This window comes from Mus caroli, chromosome 14 (assembly GCF_900094665.2).
Source record: "Mus caroli chromosome 14, CAROLI_EIJ_v1.1, whole genome shotgun sequence".
Lineage (NCBI taxonomy): Eukaryota > Metazoa > Chordata > Mammalia > Rodentia > Muridae > Mus > Mus caroli.
In genome coordinates this window covers 18,079,316-18,098,458 of record NC_034583.1, presented here as the reverse complement: position 1 = coordinate 18,098,458, position 19,143 = coordinate 18,079,316, and the positions used below count along the sequence as shown (strand labels likewise).

Sequence of the window (19,143 nt, the reverse complement as noted above, 5' to 3'; positions counted from 1 at the left end):
ATAGGCTGCAAAGGGAAAGGTGTAAGAGAAAAATTAGCCTTCCATCTTTACAGGCCCGGAGAGAACCAATGTCTTAGTAGTGCCCAAGACACCCGAAGGATCTCTTAGGTGTCCCACAGCCCTCTGCCCCCCACCCCCCTCCCCCGCCTCAATCTGGCAAATGCCCCAGGAAGCTCAAAAAAGCCCCAGGCAAGACTTGGGTTCTTTACATTGGCAACCTGTGCTTGCAGATGTGAGGAGAACACACAGCTACTGGTGCTGAGACAGTTAGGGTGAGGGCAGGGAGAGCGTGACTGGGTGGGCAGAAAGGACGGGGCATTTTCTCAACACTTCTTCAGAGGGAGAGGGGGCAGATTCCCACTAAAGCTGAGTGAGATCTTTGGGGTTCTGAGTCCTTACAAGCTCACAGTCTTACCTCACATAGCTAAAAATGAGGTTGTGGACCCAAAGTGTCCTTGTGTAGTGGGACTTGAAGTTATGTAAGTCTGGGCTCAGGATTGGTGAATTGCGACTTATTGCACTGAGGCCATCCTCATCTCCCTTCTTGATGTCTGGCTGCCTCTGCCTCTTGGGTCATGTGTGGGCACTTGCAGTGAGTGACAGACAGAGCAGGTGGGATGGGATGTCTATGAAGGACCTCCCAGCCTTCCTGTAACACCCGTGACACAGGTACTCACTGATAAGGGGGATGCTGGGCAGCTTGCCTCGGGGAAAGGTGGTAGAAGCTCTGTCCAGCCTAGATCCTCTATAGGTGGGTAGGACCCCAGAAAAGACTTCTCCATGGCCTGGTGTTTTTCCAAGATCTTGATGTGTGTGGAGTTTGGAGGGTTGTGAGAGGGTTCTTTGGAAGGTGTCTTAGTTAGAGTTTCTATTGCTGTGAAGAGACACCATGACCACAACAACTCTTATAAAGAAAACCTTCAATTGGGACAGGCTTACAGTTTCAGAAGTTTAGTCCATTATTGTCATGGCAAGAAGCCTGGTGGCACGCAGGCAGGCATGACATTGGAGAAGGAGCTGAGAGTTCTACACCTTGATCCATAGAGAGCAGAAGTGAACTGTGAGCTACTAGGCCTGGATTTGAGCTTTGGAGACCTCAAAGCCCCACCCCTGAGTGACTCACTTCCTCCAACAAAAAGGCCACACCTCCCGATAGTGCCCCTCCCTATGAACTTAGGGGAACTATTTTTATTCGAACCACCACAGAAGGTAGAGTTCTCCCGCCAGAGAGCTAGAGGACAAGAGCTGAGGCCTGTCCCCAGCTTCCCCACTTCCAGTGCCTATGTAATACAGGGATGATGGGATAACAGCCCCTCTCCTGCAGTTGTGTGTACTTGTGTACAACAGCATGAGAAAAGGTCAAGGTGCCAGGGAGCAGAAACGGGGCCAGCTCCACAAGGTCCAACTTAGTTCTTTCCTTGAACACTTGGCATGGGTTAGTTCTGGGTCACGGGGATTGCTTGACAAATATCAGTTAGGTGAAAGAATGGAAAATATGAAGATATCATAACATATATGATACAAATCCCTTCCAGGGCAAGGAGGAGTCCATTTTATGGTAGAGAAACCAAAACCCAGAGGGAGAACAAATGATTTGAAGGCACGTGATGAGTTAGTGACCAAGCTGAACCTTGAGATGAGGCTCTGTTAAATTCATTGGGGTTCTGGGGGGAGGTGTTGGGTCCTTCTACATTTGCTTATATATGTGTGTGTATGTGTATGTTCTGGGAAGTCAGGGGCTCTATCCAGGGCTTCTTTTTGATGCAAAGCGTATCACAGGCTGATGGCCTGCCAGATCCTCTGAACACCTTGTCCTACTTACTGGGGCTACTGCATAGCTGGAATTCTTGCAGGGAAGTGGCACCTTCCAGGCATGAGGCTCTGCTTCCATGCAATCAAGCGGCTCCAGGTCTTTATTTGAGAGGAATGTGTCTGGAGCTGGCTAGCAGATTAGCTGAGGTGGGAGTGGGACAATGTCATGCCCTTATGCCCCTCAGGGGTGGAAGGGTGCGTTCTTACTCCCCTGGTCCCCTTCCCAAGCCTGGGCACCAAATCATGTCCACAGGCTTGTCATGCAGCAGCTGTTTGAAGCCAGTTCTTCTGTGGGGACACACGAATGACTCCCAGTGTGGCTAGTGGGGCACCAAGAAGCTCACTTGTAACTGGAACTGACTAGAAACCTAGTTTCAGGTCTGCCCCGGTCCCCGAGTCCGAATCTGCTGGAATCTGTCTACCCATGTTCATAAAGCTTCTTCCTGTGTTGAGTGCTTTCTACACTGCCCTGCTCTCAAGAAAAACAGGATATTTCCCCCGGGAGAGTCCAAGGTGGGTAAAGCAATCAATCAATAAATAAAGAGGTGGGTACTTCCAATGGGATGGGACCTACTGAAGCTGTTAACTTGATGATCTTACCAGCAACCTACCTTCCCACAACCATCCATCTACCCATCCATCCATCCACCCACCCACCCATCCACTTATCCATCCATCCACTTATCCATACACCCATCCATCCATCCATCCGTCCATCCACCTACCCATCCATCCACCCACCCATCCACCCACCCACCCATCCATCCACTTATCCATCCATCCATACACCCATCCATCCGTCCATCCATCCATCCATCTATCCACATACCTATCCATTTACTTACTCACACATTTATCCACCTACTCACCCATTCATCTATCCATATATCTGTTCATCCATTAACCCACCCATTCACCCACTCATCCATATACCCACATATCCATTCACTCATATTCATTCATTCATATAGACATACATTCATTCTACCTATGCATATATTCAGCCACCCACCTACCCATTCAATCATCCATCCATCCACCATCCATCCATTGCATGGATGTTTTTATCTAGTACATGATAAGATGTACCTAGCAATTGAAATGGAAAATCCCTCTATCCCCAGCTTTCCTAGAAGTAGCAACCATGTGTCGGGAGACATGGATTTGTGCTCCCTGGTGATTCTTCAGACCAGCTGTTTGCATGTGTCCAAGCAGGGATGGAAAATGGGTGAATTTGTCCCAGATGCTTTCATGCAAGTTGTGCAGTGTCATCTCTTCAACCTGCCCCCAGCCTGCTGTCATTATTCTCATTTTACAGATAGGACAACTAAGGCTCGAGGACTCAAAGGCCAAGACTAGAGTGTGGTCAATTCCTCCTGATGCCAGAGTCCAGGCCCTGTCCTTTCCTCCTGGTTGCCTTTCCTTGGTAGGCCTGGGGTTGGGTTTTGGAGAGGAAAGACAGATCGATTTTGGAATTCTTTTGGTGGTGTTTTTTGTTTTTGTTTTTGTTTTTACTGAGACAGGGTTTCTCTGTGTAGTCCTGGCTATCCTAGAACTTGTTCTGTAGACCAGACAGGCCTCAAACTCACAAAGATCTGCCTCTCTCTGCCTCCCAAGTACTGACACTAAAGGCCTGTGCCACTACTTCCCAGATTGGAAATCTGTTTTGTTTTGTTTTGTTTTGTTTTGTTTTGTTTTGTTTTGCTTTGTTTTGTTTTTGTTTTTCGAGACGGGGTTTCTCTGTATAGCCCTGGCTGTCCTGGAACTCACTTTGTAGACCAGGCTGGCCTCGAACTCAGAAATCTGCCTGCCTCTGCCTCCTGAGTGCTGGGATTAAAGGAGTGCTCCACTACGCCCTGCTCCGGATTGGAATTCTTATAATTATCTGTGCTGCCTAGACGTGAGCAGGCTGCCTATGAGTGTTAGACTTCCTGCCACAGAAGCCTTGCAAGTAGAGATCAGAATCTCGTGACTGTGGTGATGACCTTGGGTGAGCACAGGGTAGAACGAAGCCAGGGAGAAGGTGAGTATTCTCATTTTACAGATAGGTAAAATAGATAGACCCATTTTCCATCCCTGCTCCTTGGAAACACTGTTCCACAATGGCTTCCCAGATTCCAGTGACATGCTTGGACACATGTCTGAATGGTCTGAGTGAATCACTAATGGTCTGAAGAATCCCCAGTCAGCTTAGGCAATCCAGGGAGGCACAAATCCATGTGCCCTTAGAGCCTCTTTTGGGTCAGGGATGGAGGGTCTTTAGCCAGTTCCTTGTCTGTGGATACTCTGAGGGGTCCCTGTCAGCTCCGAAGCAGGAGATGTGTCCAGAATGCTATAATTGGAGCTGGGGCCACATGCCTGAGAGGTATTTGCCACAGTGTCAAGTGCAGACATGCCCCTGCAGCAAGGACCTGGTGAATCAGTCCCTCAAACACAGTCCCTGTCTTGGGTACCCTGCCCCACCTCAACCCCAAGAAAGAAACTGGTGGTGTCCGGGTTTCACACATGTTGTCTCCTCTGAGGCTTCGCTGGAGCCTTGGGAGGGAAGAAAAGGTATTACTGTGAAGAAGTAGAATCCCAGGCTTCCAGTGTTAAGTGGCTCACTCAGGGCCATTGGCCGCATCAGATGGGATCTGACCTTGCTTTGGGGAGTGCCAGGCTTAATTTCCTCATCATTCTAGGGAAAGATCCAGGAGCCAAAGAGGCCAGGGTCACAAGCATCAGAGGTCTGGGTGGGTCTCCGGTCATCCTAGCTAACTGTGCCATGCTGTCCAGTGGCCTTGCTAAGCAGTCTCTGAAGGGTGGGTCCCTGCCCTCTCTGCTTTTGCATGGGTGCACATCCTTGGACATTCTGCCCACAGAGGAGTTGGGTCTCTGTGACCTTCCTTGGAATGTGAGCAGATCTGTGACTTCCATATCCAGTGAGTATGGCCAGAGAGACCCTAACCCTAACCCTAACCCTAATCCAGTTTCCCTGCTTCCTAGCTTCCATTACATGACAAGGACACTTGCTCTTGAAGCTCTTGTTTGAGTAGGAAGTGTCCCCTCCCAGGCTGCTGTGTCCAGAGGAAGCTCAGGATGCCACGCCAGAGGCATGGTGCCCCACAGTCCCTGGGGAGTGCACTCACCTAGACTTCCTGTCTGTATCCAGCCCAGGCCCTAGACACCGTGGCATAGAACCATGCCACCTCTGCTGTGCCCCACCTGCTGAATCCCAGGCCCCAGAGCTAGACATGTAAACTGTTCTAAGATCAGAGAATCCGAGGACTTTATCATGATCAAGGCAGCTGTGGTAGGTGGGTTGCATCACGTGGTTACCATGGAAGAGCCCCTCCATGCCATTGGCTCCATGTTTAGGAGTTAGGTTGAGCTCCTGCTACCAGGGCAAACCATTGTTTACACTGGAGGCCATGAGATGTGTCTGTATGTTTTCTGGATTTGCTGGGTTGGATTTTGCTTCCCCTACCCATGTTCCACTGTGTGTCTGTTGTGTTCTTGGGTGTGTGACTTAGACTCTTATCCCTTTCCTACCCATTCTGAGCTGGAAGGGCTTGGGTAGGTGAGTGAACTTAGCCTCTGTGGTCTGTGACATAGGAGGACCCACCTTCCTCCCTCAAAGGCCACCGTCAGAGCTGAGCATAGGGTTACAAATGCTCATTGTCCCTGAAGTCACCCTCTTCCTGACACTTGGGACAGCACATAGGACTTAATGGTTTACAAAGCACTTTCTGTTCCTCTCAGGAGCCCCATGAGGTGACCAAATGAAGAGACTCAGGATGGGGCACACAGCCCTATGGCCTGGTCCCAGCAATGGGCTCCAAGCTCAGGGTTCTTCTACCTTGGTTTCCTTGGTGCTCTCTCAAGGCTCCTGGCTGCCTTGCCTAATCCCACCATCACACCCCCACTGCTTCCTTTTGGCTCTGCACTTCCAGAACTGTCACTTGTGACTCTTTAGATAGCTCCCTTCCTCTTGGGTCCTTAGATCCTCACCTGTGAAATGAAGGCCTCTGGGCAGGTGACTCTTACTCAGGTTGGAGAGTCTTAGGTAGGCTTGATCTGAGAGTGGCTTGTGCAAAATGACTATTGCTCCTCCAGCGGACACAGATATCTCCTGTCTGTGAAAATTAAGGGGTGGTTATCATCAGCATGGCTCCATTTTGCTGCAGGTTTCTCTGACAATGGCAGGAGAACAGCCCAGTCTCTGGGGTCTCTTTCCTGGCTGTGGGTTCCTCTGGCAGTGACTTCTGATGATCCAGCCTGTGCTGCTCTTTCTGTACACCTACACACCCAGTCAGGTCTTACCTGAGCAGCCTCACCAATCTGACTTGGATCTCACTAGGCTGACCTCCTAGACTGTGAGGCCCCTCATCCATTCCCCATAGTGCCTGGCTTCCCCTGAAGACCCTAGTTAGGCCAGGAGGTGGCGCACACCTTTAATCTCAGTACTTGGGAGGCAGAAGCAGAGGCAGGTGGATGTCTGAGTTCAAAGCCAGCCTGGTCTACAGATCTAGTTCCAGGACTCCCAGGGCTACCCAGAGCGTGAGTGCACGTGCACACACACACACACACACACACACACATGTATGAGTGTTCATACCACGCCATGTATGTATGTATGTGCGGAGGACATCTTGTTGAAGCTAGGTCTCACCTTCCACCATTATAGGGCCTGGGGATCGAACTCCAGTCATTAGGCTTGGCAGCAAGCACCTGTACCCGTTGAGGCATCTCACTGGCCATAAATGAAATTTGATAAGCTAACAAACAATGAAGATAAGATTGTTCCATTGTTAAATCTCTTCAACTTCACCTACCCGAGCCTAAAGCTGAGCCAGGGAAAGATGTATTCAAAATAACAGTATTTTGGTCTCTATGGGATTCCTTTTGTTGAGTAGTTTGCTGGTATGATATCATTCTCTCAAATGTGTCTTTTTGTCTCTTCTGTGACATTCTCTAATGAAGACTGCCAGGAAACAGTCTGTCTTACAATGAGAAGCAGTTCTGACTTTCCCAAGCGTGGGGCTTTATAGCGTTATTTGTTGTGTGTCATGGATGTTATGTAACCAACTGGGAGTCCCTTGTTGCACTTCCTACTAGGAGACTCCGTTCTAAAGACTGACACTTTGAATAACATTTAAGACTTGGAGTGTCTCTTTTATATCAGTCAGATTTTCACTTCTTGTGCTATGCCCGTTTCTATTTTATTGCGTTATATAACCTTATGAATCCTTTATGGATTGGGGAATGCTCTAAATCACCAGAGCAAAGCAAGACTTAATCGAGTGTACACACAGTGCCCACTCCAGTGCACAGTGTCATCGGCTGACCCAGGACTTGACTCACAGGCTGGAGAGAGCTGGTGCTGGCTTCTGAGGCATGCCCTACTACAGGCTCAAGCTACCCAGAGCCCTGGCAGCCTCTGTTATGTTCTATGGACTATGACCCTTCAGGCCTTGCAATGGGTGGCTTGCCTCTGATGAGCAGGAGTCTGGGTTCCAGCCATTCTCTGGCCTCACCACACTGCACTGGCAACCTTCTGGCTTCACTAGGCTTCCTGACCCCACTTCAGGTCCCTCTGTGTCACTGCTTAAAAGTGTTCTTGAGAAACTAGCAAAGTTCTCTGCCCTGCTAAACCTGATGGCCTAGTCCTTAGGGTGCTGTCTGGTTCCAGTGGCCATGGGACTAGACCATCTGGACTGACTTGTTGGTGTTTCTTTGGCCTGGACCAGAGCAGAAGTCCTGGTGACAGGGCAGGTGTGATTCTAAGTTGTGACAGGGCCAGTCTCACACTTGCAGAGGAGTGTTTAGCTCCAGCGAGCCCCACTTAACAGACGAGAAAACCGAGGTTTAGAGAGATAAAGTTTGCCCAAGGTCTCAAGGTCAATGGATGAGGTGGGTTTGCTTTCCACTTGGTGCTAAGTAGCCTCTGTCACACTTCCTCCACCCTCAAATACTATGGTTTGGTGGAGATTGGAAAGTTTCTAGGCATTTGGCTAGAAGATCCTCTGAGGGGTGCAGGGACACCACCCTGGTGCCATAGACAAGGCATGGACAGCGTAGCCTTTTCTCGAGAAAGTACAATATAAGAAGGGGATTCTGGCCATGTGAGCTGATGACCACCTGCTGCAGAAACTGGGGGCTGAGCCGGAGGAGGTGTTTGGGAACAATGAGCCTTTATCGGATAGACTTCTTTATGGCTTCTGCCTGCATTTGGGACTGTGCCCTCTGCCCTTTCCACAAAAGCCAACCAGAGCAGTTCATTTAAGAGCTGCTGGTAACAGGATATGCAAGAGCTCCATCCCTAGCCTGGGAATCAAGGCAGCTGGTGCCCATCCCTATCTGAGTGACCTCAGATCTGTCCCTTGACTCTGGCAGCATGAGTATTGTCACCTGTTAAATAATGGGATCTGAGTTCTTGCTTCCCTCCCTCTGTTAACAAGCAAAGCCTGTTTGCTGCAAAATGTTTTCCACTTCCCATCTGAAATCATGGTGCAGAAGTGATTCCCAGGGATTCTCTGGGGACATCCTCCTACTACCTCTTATTGTTGAAAGCACAAACTCCTCAAAAAAAAAAAAAAAAAAAAAAAAAAACCCAAAAAACCCAAAAAAACAAAAGGCATCAGTGCATCAGGAGTCACCCATGCAGCCAAGGCATTTGAATTGGAAATGGTTGCAGAGGGTTGGTTTCTGCCTGCTGCCATGCCGTGAGGATCAGCTATGGTCTTGTGCCTTTCTCTAAATATTTATCTAGTGTCTGTTCCTTACTAGAAGGCCCAGCATGCAGCACTGGAGTGAGAAAGACCCTAAGGCATTAGTGTAGGGAGAGTTCTGGCTTTGCCCTGACTCTGCAACTCATCACTTGGAACACCTTGGGCAGGTCATCTCCTTCCTGAACTGGAGCTGTGTCGCATGATGTGGGGTCCCCGATGAGGAAATCTTAGTTGAGTGACAGTGGCTGAGATATCAAGTGTGGTTATTGTTTATCAGGAACGATAGGAAGCCACGAGCCTTGCTCCTGTGGTAGTATATGTGATTAGGTGTGATCCTGGGGGGATGGGGGTGGAGAAGCCTGGAGGAGATGCTGGGAGTACATGGGCGATAGGGATGCTTTCTGCTGCTGGGAATGACTTTTCTTGCACAATTGAAAGTCCTGCCCAGTACTGCTCAGGGAAGGTGCACGGGAGATTTAGAGGCCCTTGCTTGGCCTTGACAGAGATACATTTGCCCACTCTCTTAAAAGCTGCCATTGTTGGTGGGGTTCAGGAAAAGTGAATGGTAGAGGGCTCTTTAGAGAGTCTGTGATAGAAAAGGCTGGGTATATGAAGGGCTTTGAGACAATCCAAAGCAAGGGAGGAACAGAGGCCAGCATGCAGAGGGCAGAGGCAGGAAGCTCCTCTTGAAGTCAACAATACAACCCTCACCTACCTCTTTTGTTCACAGCATGGAAGCCCCACTGGCCTGAGAGTTTGTTCTATGGGAAGCAGGTAGGACTGACTAGTTAGGGTTTCCAGATAAGAAGGTGTGTGTGACGGGAAGCTGGCAGTGTGACAAATCAGGGCTGAGTGGGAACGGGTAAACGATGGAAAGGTATCATGGCTGTTTGGGCAACGGGCACATGTGTGCAGGTAGGTGGGATGAAGCCTCCATCCCACATAAGAATGGCTTTCAAGATTCAGGCAGACTGTATGGAGCATCCTCAGATCCTGGCTCTCTTCCTATAAGAGGCAGGCATTCTCCTCTGTGTCCCATGTCCCTTCTCCCTGGCTGTTGTTCCAGGAGGGTGGCTCCTATGGCTTCATTTATTCTCTGGCTCCTGGCTGGCTTTCGCTAGTGTGGCTTGTTAGAGATATGACTTCTGCATTACACACTCCATGGTGGCCTAAAATGGCCTCCCGAAAACTGGCATGTGGAGACCACTGGAGACAGACTGTGCTTTCAGAAGCTGGATCAGGCACACCACAGAGATGGCTTGCCTGAATTCCATATCCCTCTAAACGCTGGCTGGGGTGTTATCATCTGAAGATAACCCTCCCATGTGACATGATGCTGACCCTGCAGCCCAGTTAAAGTAGCATGCAAGCACTTGCATGACATCTCTCTATGTAGCTGCTGAGACTTCCTTCCAGGATGCTGGTTCCTCTGGAAGGTGCAGTACTTTTATGAACTAAAATCTGAAGTTACTTTATGTCAAATTTCCTCTGTTCAGTGATAGATGTACACAGACTCAATAAAGGGTAAAGTCCCATTGAAAGTCAGATGTGGGCCCAGAAGCATGAAACAGACATTTGACAGATGTGATCTGCCACGGTGTGTTTATCTATGTGTGCGTATATGCGTGTATACATGTATGGAGCCAGAGGACCGCATTGGGTGTCTTCTTCAATCACATGCCACCTTATTTGTTAGAAAGTGTCTCTCACTGAATCAGGAGCTTACCAATGGTCTACACTGTTTAACCAGTGATCCCCAGGGACCTACTTGTCTCCTTCCTGCCAGAGTCTGGGTTATGGGTGCATGCTGTTATGCCTTTTTCAAACATGGGTCATGGGGATCCAAATTCAGGTCCTCTTGTTTGTATGGAAAGCCCTTTGCCAACTCAGCCAGCCATCAGCTCCCAGATTCACTGTCATCAACCCCCTCACTGGCTCAGTTAGCATCCCATGGGCAGCAGTGATGCCCCTCCTGTGGTGGGCTCTGACCCCACAGGGATTCCAGAAGTGATTCCTTATTCTTTGATGTTTGCCTGTTGGGATGGAGTGTCTCTGCTAGAACGCCAAGGTGGCCCACCACCTCCTTCTGGCACTATTTAACTCTGTCCATAGCTCTTTTGTAGGTCCCTTAAGAGAACGTTCTTCTGACAGGACTGCCATGAGATAGGTGTACACCTGGCCTCAGTGCTTCCAAGGACCATCAGTGAATGCCTGGAGGCTGAGGGATTCAAACCCATCTCTCAGATGCATGCCCTGTGTCCTTTTGCAGAGCATGGCTCACCGTTTGTAGTCATCAGCTAGCAGAGCATAGTAAGCTCTAGATTGGTTCCCCTGGAGTCTTCAAATACTCAAATACCCTCTCTGCCTGCTGGGCCCAGTTTCTGGTCATATGTGATTTTGCATGTGTCATTTATAGGTTTGGAACTCCTTGGGGTCCAGGAGGCCCCTGGTCTTTCCTGGGTCCTCTAGTCCAGGGAGAACCAGCATACCCGGTTGAGTGACATGCCACCATATACGTCCATCATGACTTTGGTCTCCAAGTTCACAGATGGACACTTAGTCCAGAGAGAAGACGACACTTAGGTCCAGCTCATGGCTACACAGCAAGTGAGAATGAGGGTGACCTTTAGAGTTCCAAAGGGCTTCCCTACCCATCTAATGAAGGTGATAGTGATGGTGGTGCTGATGGTGGTGGTGGCAGTGGTGATAATGATGGAGAGAGTGGGCATGGTGATGGTGCTGATGGTGAAGGATGATGATGATGGCAGTGATAATGGCTGAGTCGATGGAGGAGGTAGTCATGGTGGTGGTGATGATGGTTATGGAGGTGATGAACATGGTAAACATTGATAAACATGGCTATGATGATGGTGGTGGTGGTGATACACAACATCAACACTGGTAAACATGGCTCTGGTGATGGTGGTGGTGGTTGGTGGCAGCAGTGGTGGTGGCTGTGGTGGTGTTGAATAATAATGACAATCACAGCAAAAGTTTCCTGAACATTTGCCACATGTCAACTACTTGGCATACATTATCTCAATTAATCTTCTTTCTAAATATGTATAAAATTCCAGAGTGTCCCTCTCTTTGGGTCGTGGGCAGGGAAGAAGAGGACTCTTTAGTTCGTGTTATGGGGCCTTCACTTGCTTATCCACTGATTTTAACATCCTTGTGATGAGGATCATGTCTTAGATGACATTGGGCTGCAGAAGGGAAGTAACCCTGTCTAGGTCACAGTAGCAGGAGGTGTGGCCAGGATCTGAGCTGGCTCTGTTGGACTCCTCTGTTCCAGGCAGTCTCTGTCTTTTTCATCCACCGTATTTGAGAGTTGGGGATATAGTTCAATTAGTACACGCCGGCATGCACGAAGTGCCAGCACTGCATAAACCAGGCAGGATGGTACATGCCTATAAGTCAGCATTGTGGAGGTGGAAGCAGGGGGGTTAGAAGTTCAAGGCTATCCTTATGACAAAGTGAATTTGAGGCTTGCTTGGGCTACATGAGATCCTATCTCAAAGAACAAAAACAAAAATACATTCAGCAAAATGAGGGCGAGAGAGAGAGAGAGAGAGAGAGANAGAGAGAGAGAGAGAGAGAGAGAGAGAGAGAGAGAGAGAGAGAGAGAGAGAGAGATTGAGAGAATAGATCAGGTAACTTACCCGCATCAACAGTAGCCATTTCCCACCCTAGACTAAGAAATGTTTACTAATTGAGCCTTTGAGAGGTGACCATTGAGGACAGAGTGGCCAGTGGGGAGGCCAGCTGCCATAGTCCCTACTGAGTTGCTCCTTCCACTGGGACTCTTTCTGTTTACTTCAAGGGAAAACCCCAAGCAGAGCATCTGTGACAGCCAAGTCAGGCTTCCTGATAATTCTATTCCCAGACCAAATCACAGCTCGGGGACTGCGCTGCCATCAACATGATTACCTTGGGGGACAGAGACAGGGAATTTTATTAAATGAGACAATCTTGCTAAAAGGAAGCCTTACATGAGACTCTATGCCTTAAATAATATTAGTGTCAAGAGATGACAAACATTTGGACACGGTGATAGCATGCTGCCTAAGAGCCAGTGCTTGAGGGGAGGCCCCAGGGGCAAAAGAATCCAGAGGTGGCAGCAGACAGACACTCTCTGGCCCAGTGACCACACTTAAGTGGGCTGAGGTTGACAGAGAAGTTCAGGGCCCTCTGAAGCCCTGCCCCAGAGGGAGAGAGAGATCTCGTCTTTTCTACCTTAGGCACAATGACCCTGCAACTGTGCAGGCTCCAGTAGAGTCAAGAGCTGGTTTCCAGGTTGGATATCAGTTTCATCCCTGCACCATGCTGGGCTGCCCCGGGAAGCCTGTAAGGCGGTCCGTAGGCGTACCATGGAGATATGAAGACATAGCAAGTTCGCTTCCAAGTCCTGATCACTGAACCCATAACCTTGGCCCGGTTAGACATCTCTGTGGATGTCTGCTTCCTTGTTCTGGGGACAAAATGAATGAGTGCATATTGCTCTCCAAGGACAGTGCCTGGCGCACAGGACATGTCCAAAGTATTCTCTCACTCTGTCTTGTGTTTCTGTTCCTGACCTCTCCCAACTGCTCCTGACACACAATTGCTATAGTCTGGGTCTGGAATATTCTCTAAAGGTCCCTCCTAAAGATTTGGGCCCACAAAACTATTGAGGGGGAGTGGTGTTTGGTAGAAATTAGTCATTAGCAATGTGTCTTTGAAGAGACCATGGAGAGTCCCAGATGTCCTTCTCTCTTTGTTTTATAGTTACCAAGATATAAGCAGTTTGCCCCATCCCACATCAACAACATGATATGCTGTTTTATGAATGTCACAGGACCAAGTCACCATGAATTGGAGCCTCTGAGACGCTGAGTTAAAATGAAACTTTCTGCTGTGTAAGTTGATTCGCCCCAGGCATTGGTTATAGCAACAGAAAACTGACTTAACAATTATTCACATACTCTCTACCTGGGACAAAGTGATGGGCTATTGAAAGGCCAGGTTCTTCAGGGCCTCGGGAGAATCCGTACTTCAGACCTGGTTCCATCCATGTGGGCTGGCCTTGTTCATTCTCCCAAGGTAGCTTGAGGAGATCCCCCAGGAATCTAGGGACTGATAGAACAGCATCCTGCCTGGGTCTGAGTGATTCCTAGGACAACAGAAAATGCTCTGAGAGGTGGTGATTGGCTTCTGGGACTAGACAGCCATCTATGAATGACACAGATCAAACTGGCTATTCTGGGAGACAGCATAGGCTGGGGAGACCTAGACCTGGGTGGTGGAGGCCTTTGTCAGGGAGCCAGTGGTCTACAATACCAGGCTGGGTCTCACCTCCTTGCTTAGAGGCCATGAGCCATCATAGACTGTGGGTGGTCTACAGAGAGGACAGTGTTTGTCGGTCTGTGTGGAGGAGGCGCTGCAGGTTTCCTTGGGGCTTTCTCAACCCTGTCCTTTCCAGATCCAGTTCCAGTTCGGTGGACATCAGGCCTGACTGCTCCCCTCTGAGCTTGCTCATGTCTCTACTGAGCACTGCACCCAGGAAGTCAGGGTATGTGGGGCTCACCTAAGGAGATGTGATAGGGGGACCCCACAGCCTCCAGCCCTGGGTTCCTGCCTGGCCTCCTCCAGGTAACATCACACCCCATTAGGCTATCACACCTTCTTAGATCAAGGCCTACCTCTGCTAACCCAAATACCATCAGAGCCTAAGAAATCATTGAACTAGGTCTCCATTCTTTAAGTGAGCTTTCCCTTGGAGTAGCTGGCCAAGGGGTCATTGTGAACACTGAGATGTTCACTGGCCAGTAAGTGTTTGGGTCTGATCCAGGCTGACTTCTGTCCACAGAAGGGTCAGGGAGACACTCTGAAGGGACAGGTTGAGTTATGAATGAGGATGAAGAGACATTCTGGGGAGAGGTCCAGGACATTCAGAGGTAGATGTGTAAGGGATCAGATGTCATTTGGAATGTCTGTTGGGAAGATGGCCTGGGAGCCCTGGTATGGCACTGGCTGGGCCTTTATTGATGGTGTCACTCTGCTTCAAGAATAAGTAGGGTCTGCCACCACCTCCACTCTTGGGAAGAAGGACAGATTCCCACTCAGACTCACACCAGCTCCGAATGAAGGACAAACAGCCCTGTTGGTTAATTACCCCCAGAGTACCATGTTATGATGCTGTAGACAAGCAACCTGAAAGGACAATCATCATCAGAGACTCCCACCCCCACAGTCGGTAGTAATGATTTAAGGGGTGTGTTCCCAGGTGGCTGGAAGCTGGTGTGAGCCCAGGCACACGGCCCAGGCTTTCTGCCAAGACAGAGCTAGGGATGGGCTGGGCCCTGGGTGGGAGGAGCTGTTCCTGTCATTCTCTTAGACTTGTGTGTCAGAAATGACCTTGATGTCTCCACTGGCTGTTCCCTGTCACTTTGTCCCCAACAAATATGGAGGGACATTTTAGAATGAGAAGCCCTGAGAGCCCTTCCATCTGTTGGCTGCCATAATTCACCTGTGGGCTAGTGCCTCTCACCCATTTACTCTTTCATTAAATGTTTTAAAGCCTTATTGTTAGTATGTGTGTGTGTGTACATGTGCATGCATGTGTGTGCACACACATGCACACGTATGAATGCCTAGGGCTCACAATGTGTGGAGGTCAGAGAACAGCTTTCGGGAGTCAGTTCTTTTCTGCTGTTTCTAAGGATTGAGCTCAGGTTGTTGAGCAGTAATCAGCAAGAGCTTCCTACCGACTGAACCACCCTGCCAGCCCGTCTGTCACTTTGACTCAACAGAGGTGCCCTCTTCCTCTAGGCATGTCTCCTCACCCACGGGTTACCCTCTGGTTAGCCTATGTTTACCGGTACTCTGAAAGACACCCCCTCTTCCAGATTCTTTCAGTTTTCCTGGACCAAGAGATGCTTCTGGGTTACCTACCTAATTACTTCCTGGCCAGACTAGCAGAGCAGGCAGGGACAGTGTGGCCCAGAGTCCACCACACAGGGGACATGCGGGACTCCACCTCAGTTTCTGCAGAATAAAACTTCATGTCTAGAGAGAAGGACGGATGCAGGTGGATAGTGCAAAGGTCCCCCCAGACCCCTACTGTCGCTGTATGCAGGACCAGGGCAGATCCTTTCAGACAGCAAAATGGTGGCTCTGGAGCCAGACAATGTGTGCTCAGCTCCCACCTCTGCAGTTTGCAAGCATGGTGTCCCAGGCAGGTGGCTAGGCCTCTTTTTTTCTCCTCTGCAAACGGCTTTGCAACCCTGATCCTGCACAGATTTACTGTGTGAGTGAGTTACGTTCACATATGACAACTGTACTTATTCCTACTTTATGAGTGACTCTGGAAGCCCCTGACCCTGAGTGACCCTGAGAAGTGACCCTGAAAAGCCCCAGGTATGGATGTTGGTGGCCTGAGGAAAGACAGCAGAGGGGAATGGCCAAGGGCTGGCGGACAACCTGGTTGCCTGGATTTGAAGCCTGTCATGTACCTCACAATGGGACCTGAGAACATATGATGTTCTGGGCCCTAGTAAAAATAGCTGTAAAGTGCTGGTTGAATAACGGCTGCTTCCTTGTGGCATCCCGAGACACAACTTAGTGTGCTAATGTAGGTGAGGTTAGTGCCAGGTGCCCAGTATATGCAAACTCTCAAGAAATGTAAGTGGCTGCCACTGGCATTTGACAGGTGGGGAAGCAGTCTGGTGGGCAGAACATGACTTACTATTACAAGAGGAGGTCATTTTAATTCGGTTCTACTTGAATCTCTAGCCAAGGCACAGCCTTCTTCCCCTCCTCGAGGTTTAGGCTTCCTGTGTCTTCGAAATCCTCCCTTTTACTGATAACTGGAGACCCTTGGCCACCCTCCTCTTGACCCGGCCCACTGAATCTCCCTGAGGGGAAGTGCTGAGGGTACCCACTCTTCCTGAAGCAGCACCAGCTAAGTCTGCTTCATATCACCTTGCTGGATGCAATGGGTCCCTAGGGCATCAGTGCTCTTTACGGTCAAGGCCACCAATTTTCTCCCCCTTCTCCTGTCTTCTGAAGCCTGTCTGTCCACTCAGCACCTTGGCAGGAAGTTGGACGGTTCCCCTCTGTCCTGCTTCTGTTTGGCTTCTGTGTGCTCGCTGAGCTGCATGGGGAGGGAGGCAGAGTGAGGCGGCAAGCTGGGATCAGTGCTTGGCCACTGCTTCTATGATAAAGGCCTGAGCGCACTCTTGAAGCAGGCAGGTTCACAGTCATGGGCAGGGCACCTCTTAGTCTAGGGATGGAGGCACTGGGGGTGGTAGGCAGTAAGCTCAGTCAGCAGAGGGGCCTTGAGGCGGGGGAGGAGTCTGAGCTGTTTTTTTGAGGAGCTCATCACAGGACATTCTGGAGAGACAAGATTACCACTGCAGCTCTCAAGGGAAGATATGACCTCACACGTATGGCCTCCAGTGTCCTGAGATTCTGCTGGGCTGTCAGTCTCCTGAGGGGCAACCATTATTGACAATGGCCATTACACCTTCCATCAGCTACTGTGGGAGCAAATATAAAACCTTTAGAATACATTCACAAGCAGGTGGGCTGGGAGGAGGCCTTAGAGACTTGTTGTCTTTCCTCTCCCAGACCAGAGGCCACCCTGGACACCTCAGAAATAAGGCAAGCCTTGCACCTATGTCCTGAACTTCTTAGGCCAGGCTCGGGACCAAACCATTGCTAGAGCCCAGTGGCCACTTCTCTGAGCCCCAAAGCACTTAACGGGGTGGCAACTAATAGCATCCCCTTCCCAAAGGTGGGGAAACTGAGTCCTAGAGATGGTCAGCAGAGGATCCACAGCCACAGACAGCCAAGCTAGGCCTGAGGCTTGGCTCTGCAGCCCTGGTCTTAGCCAGCAGGATGACCCCTGCAGAGTGGTTAAGCAGTCAGCTGGCAGAAGCAGGTGCTGTGAAGGCTGGGTCTGTCTGAAGCCTCAACTCCAGGGGGCTCTTGGGAGAAGCAGAGGGAGAGGTCTCCAGTAAGGTCTTCTTCCTTCTGATTGGATAAGGTGGTTGTCAGAGGGACTCATTGTCCCAGGGCTCTCTGGCTAGCTCCACATAGGGATCCACCCCCAACCCTCTACACCCACCCCACATCCCATGAGACAGGGTTTCTCTGGATAGTCCTGGCTGCCCTAGAACTCACTTTGTAGACCAGGCTGGCCTCAAACTCAGAGATATGCCTGGCTCTGCCTCCCCCGTGCACACATAAGGGATCTTTAACAAAAATACTAGGTGTACTGCAGCTCAACTCAGCCTCATGGCTGTCACAGGAAATTCTTACCTCCTCTGGGAGTGCCAGGATAGTGACTTTCCATTACCCAGGTGTCTGCTGGGCTTTTACTACCCACTAGATCCCTTCATTCTGTCTTCACCCCAGAGGTCTTTGTCCTTCCTGTCCTTTGGTTTTGTCTGCTTCCTCTCCGCCTCACTGTCCCCTGCCTCTTGCCAGTCACCACCATCTCTTGTCTGCCGAGGACACTGGTTCTCATTGCTTCTCTGCACAGGTGCCCTTCGGCTTCACGGGGTCTTCACAGCACCACTATGTGCTTCTGGTTTGCCCAAGGCCTCTTAGGTGAAGTCCCAATCTGTGCGCTTGTCCTTGAATTAGCAGTGTTCTTGGCCTGGGAGCAGCAGTAGTAATCAGAGAGGACTTCCTGGAGGAAGTGACAACTAGGTTGAAGGACAATGGAGAGTAATGCTGTATGCTCACAGGAAAGGCACTGTGGGACAACAGTAGCTAGAGCCCTTCCTGAGAGACCCCACCCTCACTGTCCTCTCTGCTTATGGGATTTCTGAGAGGAAGCAGTGGGGCCGCACTTCCTGTCCTGCACAAGACACTCTGGGAAGTACCATGGCGTGGTAGAGGGTAGGCAGGCAGCAACCACATAGGAAGAGGGCGCACCCAACAGCATTTGCTGAGCTCAGATAAAGGGCCCAGGGATATCCAAAGAGGAAGAGACTGAGTTTGCAGCCTCCTGGGTGTGGGCCTTTGAAGATGAACAGGTCCAGATAGACAGACGCCAACACCAATAGTGTGGTGATAAGAGGTTTTAGGGGGTGGATCTCCAAACTCCATAGCAGGGAGTAGGCAGGGAAGCCCCGTATGCCCCCTTCAGGGGACACACTGAGACTCTGACAGGGGGCTCTCGTGGAGAGAGGAGCAAAGGCTCTGCATTCGTCTTTTCCTTCTGTCAACTCATCTTTCTGACCTTGGGCGGTTGGCGCTCCAGCGGCAAAGGTGGACGACAAGCCGTATCAGAGAAGCTGGTTTGCCTGAACTCAACAGTTGTAAAATGGATTCCATTGTGCACACGAGATGTTCAGGAAAACAGGATGGGTCTGACTTGTGGTACAAGGTGAACTGATTTCCCTTCGGGGCTGTCTGTCTCAAACTCAGCTCCCAGCTCGAGGGAACGAGGGTCTGAGAGGCCGGGGCCTCCAGCTGCACGTTGCAGCTGACACTGGATGATGGGCATTGCTTCTCCTTTTTTGGGTCCTCAGTCTCTCTATCTGTGTAATGGGAATCTTAGAAAATGAAAGTGTGTGTGAAGAGGTATGTGCTGGCCACGCTTGTGGGAATGCAAGGGCAGGGTACAGGC

At 50.1% G+C, this 19,143-nt stretch overlaps 2 long non-coding RNA genes across 3 annotated transcripts in view; one reads left to right on the top strand and one right to left on the bottom strand.

Annotated features, from left to right (window-relative positions):
* Positions 1-14,068, top strand: part of LOC115029214 — a 35,159-nt gene extending 21,091 nt beyond the window's left edge. Inside the window, exons 1-3 of one of the 2 annotated variants that reach the window (XR_003834770.1) lie at positions 9,252-9,296; positions 13,290-13,420; positions 13,984-14,068. This is a non-coding gene — a long non-coding RNA (uncharacterized LOC115029214). Of the gene's footprint in view, positions 1-9,251; positions 9,297-13,289; positions 13,421-13,983 lie in introns of those variants that run through there. The other variant, XR_003834769.1, reaches the window with a different exon arrangement.
* Positions 13,624-18,265, bottom strand: LOC110309966. Its single transcript, XR_002379782.1, has 4 exons — positions 17,826-18,265; positions 16,778-17,041; positions 16,485-16,656; positions 13,624-13,674 (listed from the first exon to the last, which is right to left on the bottom strand). It is a non-coding gene; the product is annotated as an uncharacterized LOC110309966 (long non-coding RNA).
* Between the last annotated feature and the right edge of the window lie 878 nt (positions 18,266-19,143).